The sequence below is a fragment of the Lissotriton helveticus genome, chromosome 3_1, assembly GCF_964261635.1.
Source record: "Lissotriton helveticus chromosome 3_1, aLisHel1.1, whole genome shotgun sequence".
NCBI classification, from domain to species: domain Eukaryota; kingdom Metazoa; phylum Chordata; class Amphibia; order Caudata; family Salamandridae; genus Lissotriton; species Lissotriton helveticus.
In genome coordinates, this window is record NC_136061.1 from 345,182,767 (window position 1) to 345,210,488 (window position 27,722).

Genomic DNA, 27,722 nt, shown 5'->3' on the forward strand with positions numbered 1-27,722 from the left:
TACATTGACGGTGAAACAGTGCTGGCAGTGAAAACGTCATCAAAAGGCGACTGCTCAGCGTTACCGATCAATTATCCACTCAATTATACATACATAATCGATGCAAACTCTGTCCCTTTTGCTCGAATCCCTGGAGTGGGGGATAGGGTGATTCCAAACATGGACAGGAGAAACTTGTTAATCGCAGACGCACATATGGGCGAGGGTCTCAGACACCTCAAACTAAAAGATTCTCTGGAAGAATTACAATCACGGTACTGGTGGCCAGGCATGAGCCTGCGTCACACCATGTTTGTAAAAAACTGCCCAAACTGCAACAGAGATCGCAGTGGGGAGAAAAACAGTTTAATACCTCGTCGTTTTACTCCAGAAAAAAGCAAGAGTAAAAAAGAAGGCTTGCGATTAACATATACAGGCTAGTTTCCACTTATAATGTAGATCACCAGCACTCGGCTGACGTCTGGACTGTTATACAAAGATTTGCGAGTCTAAATGGCATATACGCTAAGAGCATGCTACGTTTGACCATTGTCTTCACTCTAGCCGAACAGCCTGATGGGAAACATGACCAAATGAGCATAGCCCAGCGGGAATCTTCTCACTTCCTTCCTGAGGGTACGGGATGGTGTAAAGAAAAAACCAAGGCATAAAGCAATCTATAGCGGAAAGGATATTAGGTTCGGGAGCTGGGTGGGTCAAACATCTAATAAGTGTCCAACGTAGTCTAAATAACTTGCCAAGAAATTCTCTGAAGGGATTCAGTGCGTACGAATTATTATTTGGAACTAGGATGTTGATCTCTGACATTGATAGTCAGACTTCAGTGGTAGAAGAAAAAAGCTTTGATATCAAAGACCGTTTGGCTATTTTGCAGGACTTAAACAAAACAAGAAAAGACCTGAGCAACATAAAGTTGAAACAACAGCCAACAACCACTGAAGAACCACCACCTGTCCCAGCAAGACCTGTCTGGATTCCAAAAGTCGGGGATCTAGTCAGGGAGAAGATCGCGGTAAAGAAGGAATTTGGGCCTTCTTACAGAAAAGCAGTTCCTGTCTTGTCTGTCAACGGGACAAGATCAGTTGTGCTACCGCCACTTGCTGGAAAAAAGGAGAACCGAGTTGTATCCATCGACCTGGTAAAACCACAACATGTGGCTGATAACAAACAGTAGGCCAAGTGGACTCCCAATAAGTAGCAGAACACCAAGGTTTGCTACCAGTACAGAGGTCCTAACGAAGAGGCTCATCACATTCGAAACGCCTACAGAAGAACAACGAGGACTATGCAGCAATGCAATAGAACTCAGACCTCTGAAAACCCAAATAAAAACATTTAGCAGAGACACACCAATCTATAATGAAGTACCAAGTGAAAATGCAAGAAACAGAAATCCTGAACCAATTGGAACAATTGACAGAACTGCATCCGGCTACTTCATAAACTTCGATGATTCCTCTGAAGGCTTCAGTGAATCAAAGTCACAGCCATCATCAAAAACCTTTAAAGATAAAGCTAAAGAACTTTTGAAACAACTGAAAGAAACATATCTGATTTCCCCATGGATTGAATTTTGGGTGGGTTTTGGTGCATTTATCCTCATACTTTGGCTCATCATGATACTAACTTTGGGCAGCTTCATTGAGGGAAAATATGCTAAAATGGACACAGCAAGGCAGAAAATCAACTTGATCCTCAAACCACACACATCTTCACACGTCGAGAAAAGAGAACTTTCTTCAGCCAACTTCACAGCCAATCCTATACCGGGTGGGGTAGCATGGGACAACACTGACTATGAAATTTATGGTCCGGTCGAAATCCTGAAATATCCACACCAAATTAAGATCTCCTTGAGTGACTTTGCAAAACCAAGCTCATTTGCTGATGATTGGGACTTCGAAAGCATTAATAATATGATGTCTGACTTAGTAATGTCTGCTAAATTTACCAAACATGATTATTTGCAGGGTTCTACAAATTATGATAGTATGTACTGTTATAACCACTATGGTAACCATTTTTTACATAGATCTGCACAACCTAGAAATGTTTTAAATTATAATCAATGGGAACATTGTGCAACACCTCCAAAAGGAAGCTCAAGGACCTTCTATGACAAATATTCATACTTTTCAGGTTTTAACACAAGTAATGCTGAAGCATTCTATTTTAAATTGTCAAACAAGACAGGGACAAAAACAATGATAACCAACACAAAATTGATATATTCAGACTCATTCTTTGAACAAATGAATACTTTTGGTTTCAATTATTGGGACAAAAATGTTGAATTGAAAAGTGTTTGGGGTACAAAAGATTGGCAAGTGCAGGGCATAGAATCTTTGTTTAGAGCCTGCATGATCCCAGAACAAATGATATTTTTAAATGACACTGTTCAACAAACTACCTGTCTTGGCCTAGCCAAAATCAAAGATTTAAATAAACCGTCTATTCCAAAGCCAACAATGTTTAGCAACACTTCTACAGATGAAGAAACATACGTAAACAATATGTTAAACCAAAACAGAACACATCCTGATTGGAAACAGTGGTTGATCTGGCCCACAGATACTAATAACTGTCAAGACAGATTCCTGAACAAAACACAGGGGTTCAAAATGACCAGGCCAGACCCTAGATATCCCCAAAGACATCACCCAGGGATAATAACCACCTACAGTGTGGGCAAATTATGCCTCCAATGGCTACAAACTTCCACACTGGCAGAAATTAAGCAACACCTAACTTTACTTACTGATGGTGCTGACTTGCGTGATTTCATAATGGGACCACGCAAACAGCGTCAAAAACGTTTCATAGCAGCCTCTGTATATGCAGCATACAATGAGGCCTGGAAGGTTACTCAAATTGAAACAGCAGGGAGAATACGGGAAATTGACCGTATTAATTTGGAAAAATCACTTTCTGTAGTGGACAATGGGTTAATGACTCTGTCCTCCAGAATTTTCTCTTTGGACAGCATTGTGTCTTCAGCAATCGACATATTGTCGCAAGACTTACTGTTATTACAACACGGTCAGTCACAATTGCGCTCTATTGTACAGCTTGGCTGGACGTTATAAAACCTGCGTTCAGGCTATGTGCCTTGGCGTTTAATCAACACAACGTCACTATTCCAAATCTTACTGATAGACAAATCAGTATGGCACAAAAGGGTGCTGATTACACAATCTTGAGCATTGAAAAACTAGAAAGATTACCAGTGACAATGTCAGAACGACCTGTCAGTGAATGGATAATACATGGGATAATAAATATTCCAATCTCAACCTTCAGGTTTCAATACTGCCAAAAATATATACAGGCTGGCATGTACGAGAAATTGGGAAAGGGGTACCTTAAAACAACATGGAACCTGCCCTATTCACATGCATGTGTCAGTAATAAAGGACAGAAAGTGTTTCTTAGTGGCAACAATTGTGCGATGTCACTAAGTGGCACACTTCTGTGTAACGGTATTAGTTTGCATGGAGCCTGTGAAGGGAATTCATACAACCTTTCATGTCACCAGCAAGGCGCACCTGCAACAGAAATAGAACCATTCTTTCAAAGACTCTATAATGGGAGTTACATTCTAATTGTAGACCGCAGATGTTGTAGTCTTATGCCCGGGACTCCTTATCTATTAACTACGACTGCGAAGGTCAAGTGCTGTGGACGCTCGTTGTTCCCCAGCTCCTTTCCAGACAGGGAGGCAAGGGCATGGCCCAATTTGAAAATTACTTCTATTCGAATAGATACTTTAAGCAGAATGAAAACAGTGCTTCTTCAGACGCCTACAAGGCTCTCGTCATCAAAAGAAACATATGATCTACAAGTCGCAAGGACGACTGCAGAGATACATTCATTGTTATCAACTAATTCCCCCATACATTTCGCGGAAATTCTAAACGAAATCTTAAATATTTCTGATACCAATGGGGTCTCAAAGGTATTTAAGACAGTATTTTCGATGGCATTAACACCATTCAAAGCCATACTGGGTATTTTTCCAGATTTCGTCCATTCGATTTTTGGCGGACTTCCACTGATCTTGGGACTAATTGCAGGAATCCTATTCTTGGTCCTTATTTTTCGGTATGGCAACCCATGTCACAGACAAAACTCTTGCGACAAGGGAAGAAACAATCCTAGCCATTGGATACCGGGACCGGATATCAAAAATCCTGGGACTCTCCCGGCTTAGAGACCTGAACATGACTTGGTTTCTATCATTTCGACCAATGTGGCAAAGATGTGTTTTACCTGTATTAAGATGTCTGCTATGCGGAGAAGAATGCGTGTTAGACACCTGTCTGACGCTACAATCGGATGCGCCAATGGATGCAGAAACATTGTTGAGCCCGATCAAGGTTCACGCTTTGTGCTGCCCTCAAAGGCTACCAATCCTGATGACGGCATTCGTGGAAGCTTCACCACTACGATTGATGGGTAGTGAAGTTCAAGATGAAAGCAGCATCGATCAGGTACGACCTTCTGTCAGCAATGCAAATCAGAATGTCAATGGAGAAAATCATGCGCACGAATGCATGGTTACACCTATTTCCGAGTTAGTGGAACTTTCCCAGGAAGCTGTTGACAGCTTTTTCGAAAGCCTAAATGATATGATGTTCTCACCAGAGCAGAAATAGAGACTTTTGAGCAAGCTCGCACACGGCGTTCCCTGAATTCGGCCTTCAACTTTAAAAATAAAGTCACATGAACAATTTTCCCTCCAGTTCACGGACAGCAAGTTTTTCAGCAGCCCCAAAATATTTTTGCATATTTTCCGGGACACTATCTTCTGCTTAAAGTAAGAACTATTCTTAGAGAACTAAGGTTTCTACATTTTAGATAGTTTATAGACATTAGCTGCCCGCTGGTATGTTCACATATATATATTTTATTCTGTGATGGAATGGTCTCGAACTTTTTTTCTGTATTAAGAGCCATTTCATGTGCAAATTCTCATATACCGAATAGCAATAATGTATACAAATGCGATTACTTTGGCATTATTCTAGAGCTTGAGTGCATACAATACATATGACTGCAATATTTTTCCGTATATTTGAAAATTTCCAAATACGTTTATGTATTTTGGGGTGGTAAGGTATACACTATACTCTATAGTATGTTGTACTATGTTATACTATGCATAGATTAGTAAATATGACCATAGTTAGCGTGGAGTGGGTGTGATGTATTCCTATAGGTTCTGAATCGATCCCCCTATTCCTGACCCTATTCTGGATAGCAAACTAACAAGTTAACTAAGTAATCAGCCCATGAGGCAGAAAACCCCCATGATGCAGATACCGTTATCTGACGCAGTCACACTACGGCACAGGAACGTGTTATCTGATTAGGTCATAACGCTTGCGATCTAATTAGACAAGCGATATTCCTCCAGCCCCTGATAAGGCATACGGAGTTCTCATAACAAATCAAACCTATGACAACCTGGGCAAAACCCTGCAGCCATTGTTTTGATTTCACCGAGAACTTCAGTAAAAGAATGTGCTAACGAGCAAGTCGTATGACATCCTTATTGACGTATCTATGTCCATCCTTACGTCAATCTTGGCACCTTAAAGGTATAAATATTACCGATATTGCCCTATGCAAACACACGCGTGGTGACGAGACGGAGCAGCCATACTTGCCGAAGCGAAGAGCAGAGCAGACCCCGCTGGCGCAGCCCGCCTTTCTGACGCGCTGAGAGAAGCTGCTTTCTCCTGCCGAGAAATCCAGCACCGGCGTTTCTGAGTAGCCCTCGCAGGCAGCCTGGAATATCGAGACCAGAGACGAGAGATACCATCCCTCATTCAACCTAGATTCCAGGTACAGAACTGAATAACCCCTCACAGAGAATTCTTTAGTTATTCACTTGGCAAAAACAAACTTAACTTAAACTGTAACTATCTATTCCCGCCCACGCATTAGACTTAGGTCAGGTACACGGGGTAGGCGTATCTAGAAACACCAGTTGAGTACGTTTAGTCAAATGTATATGTGTATGTAATATATTTTATTCATTTTAAACATCTTATGGCTTAGAAACCATATCAATGTTTTTACAGTATTATTTTATACTGCTGCTTTTAATGTATGCACTTTACTTAACTATAAGTATTGCAATAATATCGATCCATTTCTCTTGTATGAGAAAAGAGACTGATCAATAAATAACACCTTTTTATTGAACACGCCCGTCTCTTCCTTTTCTCTACAATCTGATGAGACTAAGAATGCACGTACTGACTGAGTAAAATAAATTGCCTTTTGTTCACACGACTCTCGAGATATACTCTTGATTAGGGGAGAGCAAAGTTGTCATGTTCTATGGTTGTCAGAAACTAAATCCCTTCTTGTCTAATCAGGGAAGTTAAGTCCTCCTTGAACATTTGAGAAAGTTTCTAGTGAACTCTGAGCTAAGCTGGCAAACCCAAAACTTTAAGTCTAGTATCGACAGTAGTAGACCTAGTTAACGTCTGGTCTAGGCCTTTACTGCTGTAGGTATTATTCCAATGCGCAGAGCCTATTGGGATGATAGGAACTACACTACATCTTGACACTGTTGATGCATGACAACGCTGGGGCAGACACTAGGAGGATGGGGAAGAAAGATGATGACAAGAAGGTTAGGTACCAGCGTTGGCCTGAGAAGACAATAGAAAATTGGACTGAAGCATTTAACATTCTGTCAGCAGTAATAGTACAGAAGGATCCAGCTCAGAGCGAGGCACTGATGGAATACGCCAACTCCATCCAACAGGGAGCTAGGGAGTCCGGGGGGATGGGTTGGTTCTGGTATGACCAAGAATTTAGGAAAAGCATGGCCAGCTGCCCCGATATTGGGTGGGAACATACTGACATTCAGCTCTGGATTAAACACATGTGCAAGACCAGTAACAATCAGAGAGACACACCATATAAGGCCCAAGGCGAAGCAGACACTAGAAAGTGGGAACAATTCCCGAGGCGTTCTTTCCAGCAGCCCTTTCGGGGGGGTCGGGGAAGGGGCCAGGGATCCGGACCAAGACGTTTTAACTCTGGCACATGCAGATTGTTCAATAGTGGAACGTGTACGTGGGGTAGAGCTTGCAAGTTCGCCCACACTTGCAGCAAATGTGGCGCCCAGCACGCAGCAATATCTTGCTCCAACGGCCAGAATACCCCCCCCTCCACAGCACATGGAGCGGACGGGCCTCGACAATAGGACACCTGCACAGCCTAGGGACCTGATTAAGCACGGGAATAGGCTGGCGGAGGCCAAAGGCCCTTCGCCCATAGTGTTACAAAATATTTTACCCTTACTCCGACTGTACCCATTCACGAAAGAGCGGACTTTACTAATCGAAGGTTTCGTTGATGGCTTCAGGATACCTTACAAGGGACCTCTGGGTTCCAGGGACGCTTTGAACCTCAAGTCAGCCAGGGACATGACACAGGTTGTGGCCAGTAAGATCAATAAGGAAGTGGAATTGGGGAGGGTGGCGGGCCCCTTTTATTCACCCCCCTTGGATAATTTCCTAGTCTCACCACTGGGAGTTGTGCCTAAGAAGCAGCCTGGGGCATATCGTTTGATCCACCATCTATCCTACCCTGAGGGCAACTCGGTCAACCATTGGTTAGAGGAAGGGGCTTGTTCCGTGTCATATTGTTCATTGGACATGGCCATAGACATGATCAGGAGAACGGGCAGAGGGGCGTGGTTGGCTAAAGCTGACATTGAATCAGCGTTCCGCCTCTTGTCTGTCCACCCCGAGAGTCAGCACTTGTTAGGTTTCAAGTGGGAAGGTGCATTCTTTTTTGATCGCTGCATGCCCATGGGTTGCGCAGTCTCGTGTGCTTACTTCGAGGCTTTCAGTTCTTTTCTTCAATGGGTCCTCATAAGCAAACACGGCATTTCCCAAGTCACACACTATTTAGACGATTTCCTGTTTTTTGGCAAGGAGGGCTCTCAAGAGTGCGCAGCAGCTTTGCAGGTCTTCGAAGAACTGGCAGAGCATTTGGGTGTCCCCCTGGCGCCAGGGAAAACTGAAGGGCCTTCCCAAACTCTCACTTTTCTGGGCATAGAGCTTGATACCGTAAAAGGTGAATCCAGGCTCCCAGCAGACAAAGTTAAGGATTTGAGGCACGACATTAGTTCACTGGTCGGCAAGAGCAAGGCAACACTGGAAGTGGTTCAGAGTCTTTTAGGCAAATTGAACTTTGCGGCACCGGTCATACCAGCTGGCAAGGTGTTCTCTCGCAGGCTGGCAAGGGCTACGGCTCACATCAGAAAGAAACATCATCTGGTGCGCCTGGGTTCAGGGCTGAAAGCAGACCTCCTGAACTGGGATGAATTTTTGAAAGAATTCAATGGCACCGTGATATGGAGGGCCCCCTGGGAAAGCAGCCAGGAACTGTGCCTTTTTTCAGATGCATCCGGTAGAGAGGGTTTCGGGGTGATCTTCGGGGAAGAATGGTGTGCTATGCGATGTCCAGACGCTTGGCGCAAGAAAGGAGTGTCCACCAACATAACAGTACTAGAGCTATTTCCCATAGTGGTGGCACTACATCTATGGCCGGAGGGCCTGGGTAACAAGAAAGTCGTTTTTTGGTCTGACAACATGGCTGTGGTCCAGGCCATCAACGGGTTGTCAGCCAACTGCCCATTGGTCCTGAGCCTGCTCAGGGAGTTACTTAGGGCTGGCCTACAGAGCAACATTGAATTTAGGGCAAGGCATATTGAAGGTGTGAAGAATGTGGCAGCTGACGCTCTCTCTCGCTTTCAGTGGCACCGATTCCGGGAGGCTTGGCCGCAGGCGAGGGAGGCGATGACACCATTCCCTGCACCACTCTGGTGACTCCTTCAGTTGGGCAGCGGTTGAAGACGATGGGACAGCGTTCGTTGGCCCAGACCACTCAGAGAAGATACGTGGCCCAGCTGACCACTTTCCGCGCAGTATCACTATCCCTGGGGGCAGCTGCCTCAAGTCCCGTAGAACAAGTCGAGAATTTTGTTGTGTGGGCGAAGGAAACAGGCAAGGCACACTCATGGGTGTGCGCCCACCTGGCGGCATTCAGACACGAGACTAAACTCAGTGGAGGAGACGATCCCACAAGTGCGTTTAGGATTAGGGCAGCACTGAAGGGGTGGGCCCGTGAAGAAGTTAGGTCTCCCGACAAGAGGGTTGGGATCAAATTCACCGCCTTGCAGCGCATGATGGATATTGTACCATCCGTGACCAATTCAGCGTTTGAGGCCCAGCTGTCCGCAACAGCTTTCTGCCTAGCTTTTTTCGGTGCCTTTTTTATAGCCAGCGAGCTAGTGGCCAAATCAAAATCAGACAGATCGGGAAGAGCCTGGACATGATGGACGTATGTGCACGGGACTCCCTGGTTCTGTGGGTCCGGAAATCCAAGACGGACCAAGAGGGGAAGGGTGCGTCAATATCATTGCAAGCATTAGATGACCCTAGGTACTGTCCGGTTGCAACTGTCAGGGAATACCTAAAGATCAGGCCCCTGCTGTCTGGTCACTTCTTAATCCATGCCGACGGCTCCCCACTGACTAAATTCCAGCTGGAACGAGTGATGGCTGCGGCCTGGGCCAAGGCAGGTTTGACAGGGACTGGGCAGAAATTCTCCAGCCATTCATTTAGGATAGGGGCAGCTACAGCAGCATTCAATGCCGGGTTGGGTGAAGAAGGTATCAAAAGGGTAGGGAGGTGGTCTTCCTCTTGTTACCGACGGTACATCCGCCCGTGAAAAGGTGGCCAACTGCTGCGATCTGCTAGTAATAAAGGTCATGAGCTGCCTGGGAAATGACACTTGTGGTTATGTGTAATAAAGGTGATAAACAGCCGGGCAAAGACACTCCTGGGTGATTAAGGAATTTGCAGTGCGCACGTTTCAGTGTTACGTATAATGTTTTGTCACATCACGGTTTCTTCTGAGTGTAGTGTGCAGTGTTCACTAATTACAAGTATTATGTACCGGGTGTACCCAATAAACTCAATAAGTTGAACTGTCTCTGGTCCTCTCTCTCCTGTAGCGGGTGGTAATAATTGTCTTGTCTCGTTACAGCGGACTGTTGCGTGTGGGTGTTGGGCCATTCTTACGTTCCCAGGCTGGAACAATGGGCGTCTTCCAAAAGATGGAATTTGGCTTTTGCAAGGACACAAATTCGGTGGCTGGGGTTTCCTGGTATGAGATGGGGTCAGCTGGAGAATAAGCTGGAACCATGCCTGGTAGTACAGGCAGGTCCTCCCAATATTCTCATCATACACTTAGGAGGGAACGACCTGGCCACAATAGGGAGGGGGGCCCTGATTCAGGCCATGCAGAAGGGCGTGGCCGCGATTTCAAAAAAGCTACGAGCTACTGAGCTAATATGGTCAGAAATTATCCCCCGCAAAGTATGGAGGGGCGCACAATCACAGGTGGCAATAGAACAGTCCCGCAGGAGAGTCAACAGGTCCATGCAGAAGTTCATGGAGAAAAGGGGACTGGGGTTTATGAGACACGCACTCATACAAGAAAGAACAGATGGTTATTACGAGAGCGGCGGGGTGCACTTGTCTGGGTTGGGTATGGACATTTTCCTCCTAGACGTTCAAGAGGCCTTGTCAGCGGCAGGCTGTAAGTAGCAGTTTTGGTGGGGGGCTCTGTCTTGGTGGGGGGCTCTGTCATCGACGAGGGCCTCCTCCAGAGCTGTGGCGGAGTACAGGGCGATCTGGAAGCAGACGGACAGTAAGGGTACCTCTGCGGCAGAATGCTACAGTAAGGGTACCTCTGCCTGGCACAGTAAGGGTGCCTGAGCCAAGGACCTGGAGCCAAAGGAGGTTCCGGGAAACCGCGACGGCGCCCCGTTAGTCCTTCGGGCGGTCGGGGGGCCTGAACAGACCGGGGGTGGCCCCATCGCCCCGTCCCGACAGGGGGGGCGGGGCGGGAGCGTAACTAAGTGGAATAAAGGCACCGTCAGAGCATCATCTCGCCGTGCAAGAGGGCTCATTAGGCAAGCGGGACAGCGAGGGGCTGCCTGCTTTGGATCGCCTGTAAGATGACCCACCATTACGAACGTCATACCATACTTGTGTTGTATGAAATAAACCTGCGACAGTTCTTTCCCATAAATATGTCTCCTGAGTTTCTGTTGGGAAATGTAAAATGTAAGTGTGTATTGCAAGCGGGGAGAGCACATGGCGGTGTGGGCACTATGCCGCTGTCCGCGCGACCCGCAGGGGAGCATGGGCGGGGCAGCGCCCTAGTCCCACACGACGCGTGAACTGAGCGCGGCAACGCCCCTCCTGGCGCCCACCTCCAAATCCAACAAGGGGAGGTCTCTAGGGGAGGAGGGGCGCCCCCCTCCTGGTATTTAGGTGCCCTGCGCCAGGGCTCGGCCTCTTTCCTGTCGGTGTGGCTTCCCCGGCTCTGCGCTGTTCCCTCCCTGAACCCTGACCCAGCAGCAGAGCGGCGGTGCGATTGTATGAATAATTTAATGGTCTAGTTTTGTGTTGCAGGCGGAGTCACAGGGGGATCTGGAAGCAGACGGACAGTAAGGGTACCTCTGCGGCAGAATGCTACAGTAAGGGTACCTCTGCCTGGCACAGTAAGGGTGCCTGAGCCAAGGACCTGGAGCCAAAGGAGGTTCCGGGAAACCGCGATGGCGCCTCGTTAGTCCTTCGGGCGGTCGGGGGGCCTGAACCGACCGGGGGTGGCCCCATCGCCCCGTCCCGACAGGGGGGGCGGGTGGGAGCGTAACTAAGTGGAATAAAGGCACCGTCAGAGCATCATCTCACCGTGCAAGAGGGCTCATTAGGCAAGCGGGACAGCGAGGGGCTGCCTGCTTTGGATCACCTGTAAGATGACCCACCATAACGAACATCATACCATACTTGTGTTGTATGAAATAAACCTGCGACAGTTCTTTCCCATAAATATGTCTCCTGAGTTTCTGTTGGGAAATGTAAAATGTAAGTGTGTATTGCAAGCGGGGGGAGCGCATGGCGGTGTGGGCACTATGTTGTCTGTGTTGCTCCGCCACGCACACACTTCCTCCATGTCACCGCCCATCCTGCAAATAGTAAAAAATAAGTATTTGCAATGCAATAGGTCTTTCATTTTGAGAATTTGAGCTGTTGCCATTGTAAATGACAATGTCTTTTATTTATGTGTTTTAAAAACCTGCAAGTAGTGCCAAAACATGCACTTTGTGCTTATAGTCCTTGCTTATGAACAGCAAGGTTGGCAGTAAAAGAGGCGCAGTTACTGCCAGCCTTGCTTCTCATAAGCAACAACTATAAGTACAAAGTATAAATACAATTAGTTGCTTTGAAATGTGACAAAATAATTATTATATTCATTCCAGATTAGGTCCTACTCTATATGGAGCTGATGAAGGGAAATTTATAGAAGGTCTAATATAAATGAGATGTGGTAGGTGCAGTACAGCAAGATGCGCCTAGAGGTCCCTAGTGAGCAAGGCACCAGCACTGCTTGTCTAGGTGCAGTACAGCAAGCTGTGCCTAGATGTACCTAGTGAGTAGCATACACTTTAAAGATATTCTTAATGCACCGACCCATAATGCATTGCATGCAAGACAGTACCTTGAGTACATTCAAATAGCTATGTCCATGTATACAATTAGTAGCTTTGAAATGTGACAAAATAATTATTATATTAATTCCAGATTAGGTTGTACTCTATGTGGAGCTGATAAAGGGAAATTTATAGAAGGTCTCATATAAATTTGAGATGTGCTAGCGAGTAAAGTAACCACCTCCAACCTAGTTTAGAACTAAGGGGCCTATTAGGATGGCGGACGGACCTGCGTCCGTCCGCCACCCCCGAGGTGGAGGGACCGTCCGCAGGGGCAGCGGCGGTCCCTCCGGTGCAATTAGGATGTGACCGCCACCCTGGCGGTCACATCCCGTATCTTTAACCTTGCGGCGGGTGCTGCTTGAAGCAGCACCCGCCGCAAGGTTAAAAATGCATGTTTTACATTTACATGCACAAAGCGGCAGGCACCGCGCGGTGCCTGCCTCTTTGTGCATGTAAATGCTGGGGGGTAACATAGGTACCCCCCATGTGCACCCCCCACCCCCCGACAACCTGGGTGCCCGCAACGGGCCCCCAAACACCAAAGACGACATGCTTTTCCACAGAGGAAAAGCCGCCGTGGAAAAGCATGTTTCAATGCACATCGTAATTTGGCTGACGGTGTCTTGCAGACACCGCCACCAAATAGCCCTCCACACCCCGCGGATAAGCGGCGGACGGACCTGCCATCCGCCGCTGGTCCCACCGCCATCCTAATCTGGCGGTGGGTGTTTTCTGTGGCCACGGCGGTGAATCCGCATCCTCCAGGCCGGCGGTGGCTTCCGCCGGCCCGGAGGATGCGGATTCACCGCCATCCTAATCGGCCCCTAAGTAAGTGTCCTGTCTGAATGCCTTTAACCCGTTCCGTTGGCCGACGGGAACACTCCCTCCCTGGTGCTGCGAACGGCCAACGGCTGTCGCAGCCCCTGCCACTCTTTAGAACGCCCGCACCACTGCGGAATTGCTGCCGCGGTTAAGGAGTTAAGAAAATAGTGCGTTGAGGCTGTAATTAAAACCTAGGGTGTAACAACACATGTAACAGGGGGTGTCCTAATGGGAGGTTACAAGAAGAGACAAGGTGGTACTAAGGAGGGACTAAAAAGCCTAATGACCAATGAAAAGCTACCATTTACAAGGGACAGGGACAGGGGCCATTTAAAAAGATGGGTGGGAAGTAGGTGGTGTTTATCCACTTATCCTGAATACAGCATGTCTCGAAGAGACAGCTCAAGTGTTGCCTAGGCGAGACCTAAAACAAAATGCCATGATGAGGCCAGCACTGGCCTCTTCACAGCTCTTTTTTTATTTTCAACCATGTTGCAGAGCAGCCGCGCTGCTGAATGACATGGCTAAAAGAGATTGACTAAGCCATTCGCTTTCTTGTGCTTGATTCTTTTTTTTTTTTTACATTACAATCCAGCCTAATTGTTCGAGGACTGGATAAATTGCCCTCGTATTACGTTTGCGTTTTTGCTAGTATGCTGAAATATTTTTAGGCGCAGTAATTTGTATCCCGTCCCTCAATCTATTTAGTCTAGCTGTGTTCTTTGTGATTTTAAACAATTTGTGCTTTTTGCTCCTTAAACGCATCTGCTTTTTAAGGCAACATGGCTTCTATTTACTGAAGTGAGTGTCACGTGTTCTTCGTTTCACTGGGTCTCAAAATTACAAGGACCTAAAAGCCTGTTCTGTACTGGGCCTGGAGAGAAGCTAAGGGATTGGAGAGCCCAAGGCATACGTCACACTCAGACAACTAAAACTAACGGCCACACACACCAGCATCAAGTATAGACATCCTTCAGACACAGGTCAGTGGATCTTTGCTGAGGCTGCTGCTTGTCAGTCACTGCCATGCACTGCCCATCAGATTACATCCACCGCAGCTACGCCTTTTCCTTTTCAATGGTTTCTCAACAGTCCCCTCGCTGTAAGAGGCGTTAACCTGGGCGTGGCCCGGAAGCAAAACTCTCTGGTAGTTCCGGAGGAAGGGGCCCCTCGTGCTCTGAATGTGGAGTCTGATCATGGGGGTCGAATATGACTCCACCTAGCTAGCTGGCTGTAAATATTTTCAGGGACAATGTAATACTAAATGCATGGAACAGAATCCTAGCAGAAGTGTTTCAAAACACAAAGAGACATTAAATTCTGAACTTAAAAAAAGTCAGAAACAAAAAAGAGGGAGGGTAACAATAGCACTTACTCGGGCCTCATTACCACTGAGGCACACATCTCGATCCAGGCTAATTGCACACCCTTATTTGTTCCACATTTGACCTGCAAATACACCTGGTGCCACAACGTAACACACAATATCATATCCCGTCACTTATTTGGTGAAGTACTGATAGCACACAATTACCACCAGGTGAGGTGGAAAACACTACTCAGCCTTGGCTTCCAGCCCAGGAGCCGAGGCTTTGCACTTCCGAAATCCAGTATAGATTTTGAAACCTCCCTCGGACAGGAGAGGCGGCTTCATAAGTCCTTTTGGCTGTTGTTTGGTGATGATAAGGAATGGCAAGGCCAGGCATCCATCCAACCCTCCTCACCAGGTCCCTCGCCTGTAGGGTCCCTCCACAGCTGCCAGGGCCTCTGAGCTCTGTTTCTCCTCGCTGACCCCTCTCTTCTCAGGTCCCACCCTCTTGCGCACGTAGTGAGGATATTTCTGAAGTTGACAGTTCTGCCAAATTATTATGTCAGGTAACATCTTTGGTGGGCAAACTGCACAAAATCAAATTTTGGTCTGCGCACCTCAGAACAAGAGAAAACATGTACCATGAGAACATTATACCCATTCTGAATCCAAAGTACCTCACCACTAAGCATTGGCTTTTTCGGGTGTGCATTTTGCACTAGGTATTGAACGCACATGTAATCAGGGTGCAAGTGATCAATAGTAATGTGCAAGATCGGGTATGATTTGTACAGCTAATGCCAGCAAGGCATGGGCAGACTACATGGCATTCCTTGCGTGCCACTGAATTCTGCTTGTTATTGCAAAGGCTGGTGTGAAATGAATATATACATATTACAGAATCTGTTCTCTTTCTCACTTCTGCCCCCACCCCATTTCAACCTAATTCCTGATATATAATTTTATCTTCACATGACCTCAATAAACGGAAATGATGACCAAATCTGATCACCTAACACCTGAGCATTGACTTCAACCAATCAATCAGAATGGTCGCTACTCCAGATTCCTTCTCTTTAGTCTAAATATTGATGAAAATGGACAACGTATGCCCAAGACTCTATTAATTGGGAGAGGAGAGAGATTCCAGAATGAGGCTAGAATCAGGAAGGACAGACTCAGATCAGATGAACAGTGTATTTAGAAACTGTCCCCTATATGCTTTTCCAGCCACCATCCATCACCATCATTCACAGATCTTTTTTCTATTGCAATCACCATTGGAAAGTTCTGAACTGAGGCATGGAGTTTAACCCCAAAATATGATAGGGGTCATTCATATCAGCAGTTGGGCCTGGTAGCCAGGTATCATATTTTTAACACAAGTATATTGCTTCAAAACATCCTTTAATTACTGCACAAGAACTCAGAAAACGAAGCAAATTGACATTTGTGCAACTTTGCAACTACTTAGAGGCTGGTCTCTCCCACCAACTGCCCCACTGGAGAAAGTTTTAAACTTTTGCATAAAAATGCTGTACAGTCTCCCTGGATAAACCCCTATTTTATCCTGTTGAAAGGCCAGTTTGATTCCAGCCAAAAGCTGACATCTACTTCAATAGCTCAGCCTAGTGTGCATTGCTTGCAAGGGCACATTCCTGCCTATCACTTTCAAATTCGCACCTATCATGTAAGTAGCCTCAACCTATGGTCAGCTTTCAAAATCTCCTAGTCATGCAAAATCCTCCTGTCCTGCATCTCATTGGGGTCACTCCACTGCAACTGGCTACCATCTGACCTTTGACATATCTTCTGACTTCACATATTCAAGACATCCTAGAGTTCCACAACAGTTAATTTCTTGACCACCGCCGTCTTTTTCCTGCAAGTTAAAAAAGAAAATATGTAAAATAATGTGGCTTGTAATAGTGTGTATTGTATGTATTTTTGTCATCCTACTAACTACCCAATCTTCTCAAACTACAAATGCATATACAAACCATTAAGCGCCAAAACAATTCATTTTACTCTGTGTGCGATATTGTCATTATTACATAGATCTATATACCTACAACGCACAGCATCAACCTACATGCCTTCAGATGTTCAGAAATTCAAAAAGTACAACACTTTCATTTATCAATTTATCTCTTAGCCAACCTGTGAAATGCCATGCAGATTGCTCCACAAACGCGATGGATATCCTGTCCACCTTATTTTAAGTGCATTCTTCCAATGGCATTTGTAATATCGCCACTGGGATATCCGCCACGTTTATGATGGAGTAACCCGTCCGCCAAACTCTAAATCAGGCCATGTTTTTTTAATTCCCCAGATGGGCTGCTAAGTCAGCCAGCACAGTGAAACCTCCTTCATGTGCACCCAGCCAGGACATAACTTGGACAAAAGGAGTCTTTGAAATGAGGCACTTTATGCTGTATACGCTGAAGGGGGGAAAATGTAATCCAGCTAAAGTACCTGCTGTTCGGCATATCACAGCCTCTCCACCAAAACACATTCAGAAAGATGCAACAAGACAAACATGGTCCAGCATAAGAATAGCAGTCAAAATCAGAATTGAGCCAATACTCTATGCCAGCACTGAACCAGTGCTGGATTAAAGCATGTTGAGGCCCCTAGGCAGACAACATTTCGGGCCCCCTCACAAATTATTTCCTAATGCCCAATGCATCCGATTTTTTTACAATGGGGATTTGGGGGGGTGGCCGACCAACGGGAGGCTCGCCCCCCCGGGGAAGTTTGGGGCACCAGGGGAGGGGGGGGAGGGGGAAGCTTGGCACAAGGGTCTCGCCGTAGCGGCGTTGTTTGGGCTGGTTGGGCGGTTTGGGCTTCTTTTGGGCTTCCTCTGGGCTGGAGAATATATAACCGGCCATTTTGTGTCACCGCGCACGTTTGTGGTGCGGTGACACAGCAGCCAGGTCGCAGGGAAATTTTGTGCGTGGGATTTGGGGCCTAGCGGACTGTGTGGCGGCGGTGCGCGGTTTTTCCAAGCCGTTGGTCAAGCGTGGGCCTGACGTGTGGGGTGAGCAGGCGGTGTGCGGAGCGGTGCACTGTGTCGGCGGTAGGGGGCGTGCTGGTGAGCGATGTCGGAGACGGACCCGCGTGTGCTGGAGGCGCTGCGGCTCTTGGAGGAGGCGGGCCGCATGGACTTGATGCGGCCCGACTTCAAGGTGAGGCCGCCGCGGCGCGCTGCCATCGGCGCCGCGGCAGCTGTGGCGGCGTGCGACCCGCCGAGATCGCGGGCAGTGCAGCGGGGTGGGAGGGGGGGCGGGGGTGCGAAAGGGGGCGGCCGGGCAGCGGAAAAGGCTCCGGCCAAGGTGAAGGGGGGGGCTCGGAAGGCCCGGCAGGCGGGGCGGAAGAGGCCCTTAGTTTTTGTAACAGGGGGGGAGGGGGAGGTGGGGGGGGGGACGCGAAGAGGTGGTGGCAGTGATTGAGGCACGGCCGGGTGGCCTGGGGGGTGTGGGGGAGGGGGGTGGGGCCCGGATAGTTTTGCCTGGGGGGGGTGGGGGCACTGGAGGGGGGGGCGGGGGGATGAGAGTGCGGCGGGGCCCGCGGGGGGGGAGGGTCCAAGTGGCAGTGGGGAGCGCGGGGAGCTGGTGGAGGAAGGGCTGGGGGGGGCGGTTTCGCCGCTGCTCATTGAGGAGACGGATGTGGAAGATGAAGGGGTGCGGGGTGGGGGGGGGGAAGACACGGAGCTGGACTGGAGTGGGTCCTCGGCGGAGGAAGGGGGGCAGGGGCGAGAGGGCGGACATCGCCGGGGCAGCGGGGCCGGGGGGGGGGAGATGGGCCGGGTTGGAGGGCAGTGTGGGTCGGAGGCGCTGGGAGGCGTGCGGGGAGGCGGCGGCTCGACTGGCGAGGGGGGTGAGTCGGGGTGGGCAGGTGGGAGAGGCGGGGTTGGGGCGGGGGTCAGGAGCAGGGCTGGGGGTCCGGGCGGGCTTGTGGCGAGTTTTGGGGGGGGTGCGGGGGGCAGTGGCGTGGCCTGGGGGGAGGCAGGGGGAGTGGGGCGTGGAGGGGGGGTGGGGCCGAGTTGGGGTTTCGGGGGGTGGGGCGGTCCGGGGGGATGGGCGGGGGAAGGGGGTTGGGAGCTAGGAGGAGGGGGGGTCCCGTCGCGGAGGTCATTCGGCGGGATGGGGGAGGGGTGCGGCGATGGGGTGGGGGTTTGGCGGAGGGGGCAGCGCGTGGGGGGGCGAGGGGGGTTGTTTTTACCCTGGCATGCTGGACTCCACCTTTTTTCCTTGGCAGGAGCTGTTGGTAAGGCGCTCGGGGGAGCAGCATGCGGCTCCCACCCACCGAGTGGATGGGCCGGCTCTGTTTGGTGCGGACGGCCGAGCTCCAGCGAGGGACCTGTGAATGGAGGCGAGACGCGTCTCCGCAGGCCCCTCCCCGATGGGTCTCTACGGCCGCCGGGGGTGGGGGAGTAAGGATGGACACGACTATTTCTGAGTTGCCTGCGAGTGTGGTGCATAGGAGGGGGAGTGTGGACTTGATGGATTTAATGCGGGTGTGTCGTGAGAGAGCGGGTCTGAGCCGGATGGAACCCCAGGTGGGGGGCCGGGGTGGTGTGGTGCCGGCGGATGGTGAGTCTGAGGAAGAGGGAGAGATTCGGGAGGATGGGGGGGCTGGTAACGGTGTTGGAAGTGTATTTCAGGTGCCGGCAAGGCAGGAAGCACCCAGAGTGACGGCCCCTCGGCTCCACTGGTTAGGCGGCGGGATCCAGCAAGGACGCCGACCTTGACGCCAGGTAAGACAGGTGATGGCGCGGGGAGCGCTAAGAGGCGTTGTGTGCAGGTGTCAGTGGGGTCTGGGGGCGATGGGGAGGATGGGTGGCGGCTGGTGCGGGGACGGTATGTGCAGGACGCGGGGGTCGGTACGGACGGCGCGGTGTCGGGCGGGGCTGCGCCGAGCGCGGGAAGCGGGGTCGAGGCGGCGGGTGACAAGGCGTCGGGCGGAAAGGAGGCGGCGGGGGGAAGTAAGGAGAGTTGTGTGATTCCGGTGCGGAAGCTGCCGTACATGGGGTTGACCAAGCCGCTAGGGGCACATCTTTCCGCGGCTACGAGGGAAAAGATTTGGAAGGGGGAGTACATTGATATTTTGAAGCTGCTGCATAGAGAATTGACATCAAAGGAGGGGTCAAAGGAGGAGGCGCAGGAGTTGGCTAGGCGCCCAAAGGTTCCCCTGACGCTGGACAATTGGTCAGCGGCGTTCCTCATTTACGCGAGCGTGTATTGCGAGAAATTCCCGGACAGGTGCGTCGCGCTGTTTAAATACATGGACGTGGTGCGGAGGGCGCAGGTGACCTACGGTGGGTACGCTTGGTCTCACTACGATGAGGAGTTTCGGGCGCGCATGGCTGGGGACCCAGAGGCCCAGTGGGGGGAACTAGATTCGGATCTATACCAGCAGACGATGGGAGGGGCCAAGTTTGGCCGCACCATTTACACAGCCAGCGGTTTGCCGCTGGCGTCACCCCCCTTTGCGGCGCGCCCCACCCGTGGGGGGGTGGGTCAGGGTGCCTCCGGCAGCCAGGCCGCGGTCGGGGCCTGCTGAGATTTTAATAGGGGTGCCTGCGGGCGGGCGGCGTGCCGTTTCCGGCATGAGTGCTCTTCATGCGGACGGAACCATCCGGTGCTGCGGTGTTGGGGCACCGGGGGCCCCCCAGGCCAGCTGCCTCCGCAGGGAGGTGGATTTGCCAGAGGGGGTTCAGGCGGGGGGAGGGGTGGGGGTAGAGGGGGGGAGCCGGGGCTCTGGGAAAAGGCTCGTACGCCGGTTAGGATCGAGCGGATGGAGCCCTGGTTGGCGGCGTATCCGCGGGCGGAGGATGCTGCAGTGCTGCGCCGGGGTTTTCGGGAGGGTTTTCGGCTGGGGTACGAAGGTCCCCGGATTGCTCGCTGGGCGGACAATCTGAAATCGGTGAACGCGCACAAGGGCATAGTGAGAGAGAAACTGTTCAAGGAGGTCAGAGAGGGGCGGATGGCGGGCCCCTTCACGGCGCCGCCGCTGCCAGGATTGATCATTTCCCCCATCGGGGTGGTGCCTAAGAGGGAGGAAGTATTCAGAAAGGAAAATTTCAACATATAAATCAGTGGTTACGTTGAATTTATTTCACAATGTAACCCAGTGAACCGATAAATGGTTCAAGCAAATAGTAAAATGTTCATTTGCAATTCATAAGCATTTTCGTGCCCACATAGAAAAGGGGTAGGAAGTGAGGTGAGGGATGGAAGTGAAAAAGTGACAAAATACATCAATACTCAATTATACATCATTGAATAAAGATTCTTTCACATATATATACACCGGTCTCCTGAATTCTGAGCCACGTACAAAGGAGCGTATCACAATCCAAAGTCAAAAAAGACAGTATCTCCTATATAGGGCTGTGTGAATCATATATAACCAAAGGAGTACATATCAAGAAAAAACGTCTACGTTTCGACCCTGAGCGGTAGGTTGAATAGCCCTTACAGGCGGGTCTTCATCAGGACATTGGAGAGGTGGGCAGACCTCCTAGGGTGAAAAGAAAAATAAAGATACTACTTAATAGGGTAGTGATTCCCCGAATACCTCTGCGTGTGTGGTCCGATGGCAATACATTAAAAATACAGTGATCTTAAGAGGACTATCATATTTACAAGAGCTATTACCTTAGGAAGGGGAGGTGCGAAGCAGTAGCCTTCAAAATAGATCGTTACCACAGCCAGGTATTCTAAACGAAAAAATGCGAACCCCAGGATTTAATACCAAGCATTACAAGAGAAATCAGTCAAGACATGTTGTGCCACAAAAACGGGAGGGAGATAGTACCTTCAGTCCCTTGTAAATCGTCACGTGCGATGTCAAATAGAATTAATCTGCATCACTGGAGAAAATAAGTAAAAAAACTAAGTAAAAAACCGGTGGCCTCAGTAGGCATTCACATAGATTGGTATTATCCAAATGACATTAAGTTTTGAAATACCCGAGGTAGAGGGGATCGTTTACCTTGTCAAAACAAATTGCTGGCGTGGTCTCTAGGCAGTCAAATGCGAAGGACTCGCGTACCCAAACTTATTCTGTATCGCTGGAAAGAATAAATGAGAGCGTGGCCTCAGTGGGCATTCACACAGATTGGTAAAATCAAGTTACATATTGTAATGAAGGGCCCAGGGTAGAGGGGTTCGTTTACCTGGTCGGACAAAATGCTGGCGTGGTCTCGAGGCAGTCAATGCAAACGACTCGCGTAACCAGGAAGTGGCGGTGAAGGGGCGTGGTTACGTTTATAACGTCGAGTGCAGACACAGTGAACGGACTGTGTGGTTGCTAGGCAGTGGAGGACGCTTAGGAAAAGGTTCCGCGTTGACTCGGTCGCAGAGTTTTTAAACCCAGTACTGATTAAGAGCAAGAATGGACTCGAAAAAGAATGAACAAATTAATGAAAAAAATTGATGAAAAAATTAATGAAAAAATTAAAAATGAGCCCAGGCTAGCGGGGAGCTTCTGAATCGGGGGACGCTCATCAGATGGTATGCATGAACTTATCCCAGACAGGGGCTTCTCACATATGATTGCACATTATTACATTGGTGTGCCTGTACCTGCCCCACGGCGGTAAAAAACAACAGGACGAAGCACTTGCTGTGGCTGCTCTAGCACTGGATAAACGGGCAGCTCCTGTACGGGTCCCCACTAGATTCATTGTCCTATTACTCAAGATTGCGATGATGCGCAATTTCTTTATCTTCCAAAATTCGTTCTACCTACAGACCAAGGGTGTGGCGATGGGTGCTGCCTATGCTCCGGACCTGGCGATTATCTTCATGTCCGCATTTGAAACGGCTTTCGTCTTGAATGATATCAATCCCTTCCGGTCAGGAATTAAATTATGGATGAGATATATAGACGACATCCTCCTGATTTGGTCTGGTAATGATGACGACCTAAACCATTTCTTCAGCTGGCTCAACAACAGATCGCGTGACATACAATTCACGATCGAATTTGACAAATACAAGGTCAACTTTCTCGACCTGGTAATAATTGCAGAAGATGGGGCACTACATACCAACTTGTTCCGAAAACCAACAGAACGAAACTCTTTGCTGCAATATACCAGCCACCACCCGAGGAGCCTGAGGGATAACTTACCCTTTGGGCAATTTCTCAGAATTCGACGCAACTGTAGTAGGAAGGAAGATTACATGGAGGAGTCACAGAAATTGATGGATCGTTTAATCGAACGAGGCTACCCTAAAAGACTTACCAAGAAGGCTCGTAAGAGAGCATGGTTTAACCCACGAGAGATGCTACTACAATCCAATGAACGTACGAATAACAATGATCACAAACTCATTTGCGTGACCACTTTTTCCACGAAGAGCAATGAGATTAAAAAAGTGGTCAACAGTCATTGGCCAATGATATCGAATGGTGCCAAGATCTACCCCTACACTCCTTCAGGAAAGGCAAGAATATACGTGACCATGTGGTATGTTCACTTTTGGGTACCACCCCCAATCCATCCATCACGTCCCTCTGGAACCTTCCTCCGATCTTGGGACATTTTAAGTGTGGCAATTGCAAGGCCTGCCCATCAACTATCCAAACCAAGGAGTTCACTTTCCAACATCACCGTGTGAAACTCAAATCACACACCAATTGCAACACGGAGGATGTAATATATTGCATCATTTGTCCATGCAATTTGATATATGTGGGCCAAACACAACAGCGCATGAAATCGCGCTTCTTGCAACATTGCAGCAGAATACGATGCGCGGTGGAAGGGGCTCCACTTGTGGAACACTGTCTCAAAAACAATCACTTACCGGAAAGCCTGAGATGGGTCATCTTGGAACAGGTGAAATTGGGACCTAGGGGTGGCAATATTGCTCCAATACTAAACCTGAGAGAACTAAAATGGATGCACATTTTTGATTCAGTACGTAATGGCCTGAACGAATCTGATAGTAGTTTTGCGCAACTAGCGATCCTATGAGTACCCTGTTTAATACCCCTTGAACATTGCCCCTCATATGTAATTGAGTACAGTCTGATTATCCAAACGCAGTTGCATTTTACCACCCTGCGTGGTAGGTACATGCACGCATCTTGCATGTTTTCATTCATCTTTCCCTGAATTGTACCATATGCATGCATAATTGTGGACTGTGCCCCTCACCTACCTAGCGGGTAGACATAGGCACCCAATTGTAATAAGATGAAATCACATGGTATCAGCTCCCGTCTGCAACAACTTTATGCACACACTCTGAGAGCGACCAAGTGAATTTCACCCTGCCAATTTTTCTTAAATGGTATCATATGCATTTTTTCTTAATTGGTATCATATGTATACATGAATGTGGAGTGTGTTTTTTACCGCCGTGGGGCAGGTACAGGCACACCAATGTAATAATGTGCAATCATATGTGAGAAGCCCCTGTCTGGGATAAGTTCATGCATACCATCTGATGAGCGTCCCCCGATTCAGAAGCTCCCCGCTAGCCTGGGCTCATTTTTAATTTTTTCATTAATTTTTTCATCAATTTTTTCATTAATTTGTTCATTCTTTTTCGAGTCCATTCTTGCTCTTAATCAGTACTGGGTTTAAAAACTCTGCGACCGAGTCAACGCGGAACCTTTTCCTAAGCGTCCTCCACTGCCTAGCAACCACACAGTCCGTTCACTGTGTCTGCACTCGACGTTATAAACGTAACCACGCCCCTTCACCGCCACTTCCTGGTTACGCGAGTCGTTTGCATTGACTGCCTCGAGACCACGCCAGCATTTTGTCCGACCAGGTAAACGAACCCCTCTACCCTGGGCCCTTCATTACAATATGTAACTTGATTTTACCAATCTGTGTGAATGCCCACTGAGGCCACGCTCTCATTTATTCTTTCCAGCGATACAGAATAAGTTTGGGTACGCGAGTCCTTCGCATTTGACTGCCTAGAGACCACGCCAGCAATTTGTTTTGACAAGGTAAACGATCCCCTCTACCTCGGGTATTTCAAAACTTAATGTCATTTGGATAATACCAATCTATGTGAATGCCTACTGAGGCCACCGTTTTTTTACTTAGTTTTTTTACTTATTTTCTCCAGTGATGCAGATTAATTCTATTTGACATCGCACGTGACGATTTACAAGGGACTGAAGGTACTATCTCCCTCCCGTTTTTGTGGCACAACATGTCTTGACTGATTTCTCTTGTAATGCTTGGTATTAAATCCTGGGGTTCGCATTTTTTCGTTTAGAATACCTGGCTGTGGTAACGATCTATTTTGAAGGCTACTGCTTCGCACCTCCCCTTCCTAAGGTAATAGCTCTTGTAAATATGATAGTCCTCTTAAGATCACTGTATTTTTAATGTATTGCCATCGGACCACACACGCAGAGGTATTCGGGGAATCACTACCCTATTAAGTAGTATCTTTATTTTTCTTTTCACCCTAGGAGGTCTGCCCACCTCTCCAATGTCCTGATGAAGACCCGCCTGTAAGGGCTATTCAACCTACCGCTCAGGGTCGAAACGTAGACGTTTTTTCTTGATATGTACTCCTTTGGTTATATATGATTCACACAGCCCTATATAGGAGATACTGTCTTTTTTGACTTTGGATTGTGATACGCTCCTTTGTACGTGGCTCCGAATTCAGGAGACCGGTGTATATATATGTGAAAGAATCTTTATTCAATGATGTATAATTGAGTATTGATGTATTTTGTCACTTTTTCACTTCCATCCCTCACCTCACTTCCTACCCCTTTTCTATGTGGGCACGAAAATGCTTATGAATTGCAAATGAACTTTTTACTATTTGCTTGAACCATTTATCGGTTCACTGGGTTACATTGTGAAATAAATTCAACGTAACCACTGATTTATATGTTGAAATTTTCCTTTCTGAATACTGTTGGTATAATCAACGTATGAATAAGTGTCTGGCTGTCTGGGACCCCTCTTCCTTCATAATAACGTACTACCCAGGTCCCGAAGACTATATGGGTTTGACCCTGTTTTTTGCTAACGTAAGAGGGAGGAAGGGCAGTTCCGACTGATACAGCACTTGTCCTGGCCGGAGGGGGAGTCGGTCAATGCGTACATTTCGGCGGAGTTGGCGTCTGTGACTTACTCATCGGTGGACGTGGTGCGACGTCTGGTTGCGGCGGCGGGACGGGGCGCGCTGTTGGCAAAATGCGACATCAAGTCGGCCTTCCGACTCCTTCCGGTGCACCCGGCGGATTACCAGTTGCTGGGGATCCAGTTTCAAGGTCTCATCTTTGTGGATAAAGCGCTGCCGATGGGGTGTTCCATTTCATGCGCACTGTTTGAGCGGTTCAGCTCCTTCATTCAGTGGGTTTTTTCCAGGCGCACAGGCTCGGAGTCAGTGACGCACTATCTGGATGATTTCTTCCTGGTGGGGCGGCCCGGTGCGGCGGACTGTCAGCGGCTGCTGGATGGTTTGGCCGGGTTGATGGGGGAATTTGGGGTTCCCTTGGCGCCAGAGAAGACGTGCGGTCCCAGTACGGTGTTGTCCTTTCTCGGTATCGAGCTCGACTCGGTCGCCATGGAAGCACGCCTGCCGGAAGACAAACGGGTGGCAATGTTGGCTTTGGTGGGTGGCATGTTGGCGAGGAGGAAGGTGACGGTGCGGGACGTACAGGTGTTGTTGGGACATTTGAATTTTGCGTGCCGCGTGGTGCGGGCTGGAAGGACGTTTTGCCGGCGTCTGGGGCTGGCGTTGTCGGGTTTGCCATTGCCACATCACCATGTGCGCCTCTCGGCGGGGATGAAGGAGGACCTGCGCATGTGGCGGGCTTTCTTGGAGCGTTTCAATGGGGTGCCGATGGCGCCGGCGGAGGACTGGGAGTGGGAGGTCACCATGTACTCGGATGCGGCGGGCGTCGGAGGTTTCGGCCTGTACTGGGAGGGAAAATGGTGTGCGGAGCAGTGGCCCGACCATTGGCAGGCGGGCGGGAGGAGCATTGCGTTCCTGGAGTTGTTCCCCTTGGTGGTGGCGGTCACGGTGTGGGCAGGGGCGTTGGCACACAAGAGGGTGCTTTTTCGAGTGGACAACATGGCCGTCGTGCAGGTGGTGAACAGGCAGTCGGCTCGGGATCCGCAGGTGCTGAAACTGATGCGGGTGTTTGTCTTGCGGTGCTTGGAAAATGACATACTGTTTCAGGCGCGCCACGTTCCCGGTGTGGACAATGACATTGCTGATGCCTTGTCTCGTTCACAGTGGGAGAGGTTCCATGGGCTAGCCACGGCGGCGGAGGAAGTCAGGACGCCGGTGCCGGAAGAACTGTGGTCGGTAGGCGAGGCCGGGTCTTTCAGTTGGTGAAGACGTCGGTGGCTGTGTCTACGTGGAAGGCGTACGAGCTAGCATGGGAGGAATTCCTGCAGTCAGGTGCAGTGCGGCGTGGGGACAGGTGGCAGCGCGAGGAACAGGTGGTAAGATTCATGCTGGCGCTCATGGACAGGGGCTTGTCGCGGGTGTCGATTGCGGGCAAGTTGTCGGCGGTGGCTTTCATGGGGAAGATGTGGTGGGGTTACCCTCCGTCGGCAGGGGAGCTGGGAACCAGGCTGCTGGAGGGGTGGGCGAGGGAGCGGGGGGCGACGGTGCGGCTGCGCCGTCCCATCACGGTGGTTTTGTTGGCAGGAGTGATTGGCGCGCTCCCAGAGGTGTGCAGGGATGTGGGCGAGACGGTGCGTTTCTCTACCTTGATGTCATGGCTTTTCTTTGGGGCGTTTCGAGTGTCGGAGTTGCTGGGCGCGAGGGGGAGGCGGGGGGTGTTGTGGGGAGAGGTGGAGGTGCGGGCCCAGGAGGTGGCAGTGTGTTTGAGACGCTCGAAGACGGACCAGCGGGGGGTTGGTACTTGGGTGGAGCTGGGGCCGGGCGACAGGGAGGGGGTGTGCCCGGCGGTGTGGGGCAGGAGGTTGATGGCTGAAAGTGGCGAGACGGAGGGGGAGGTTTTTGGGCGGGG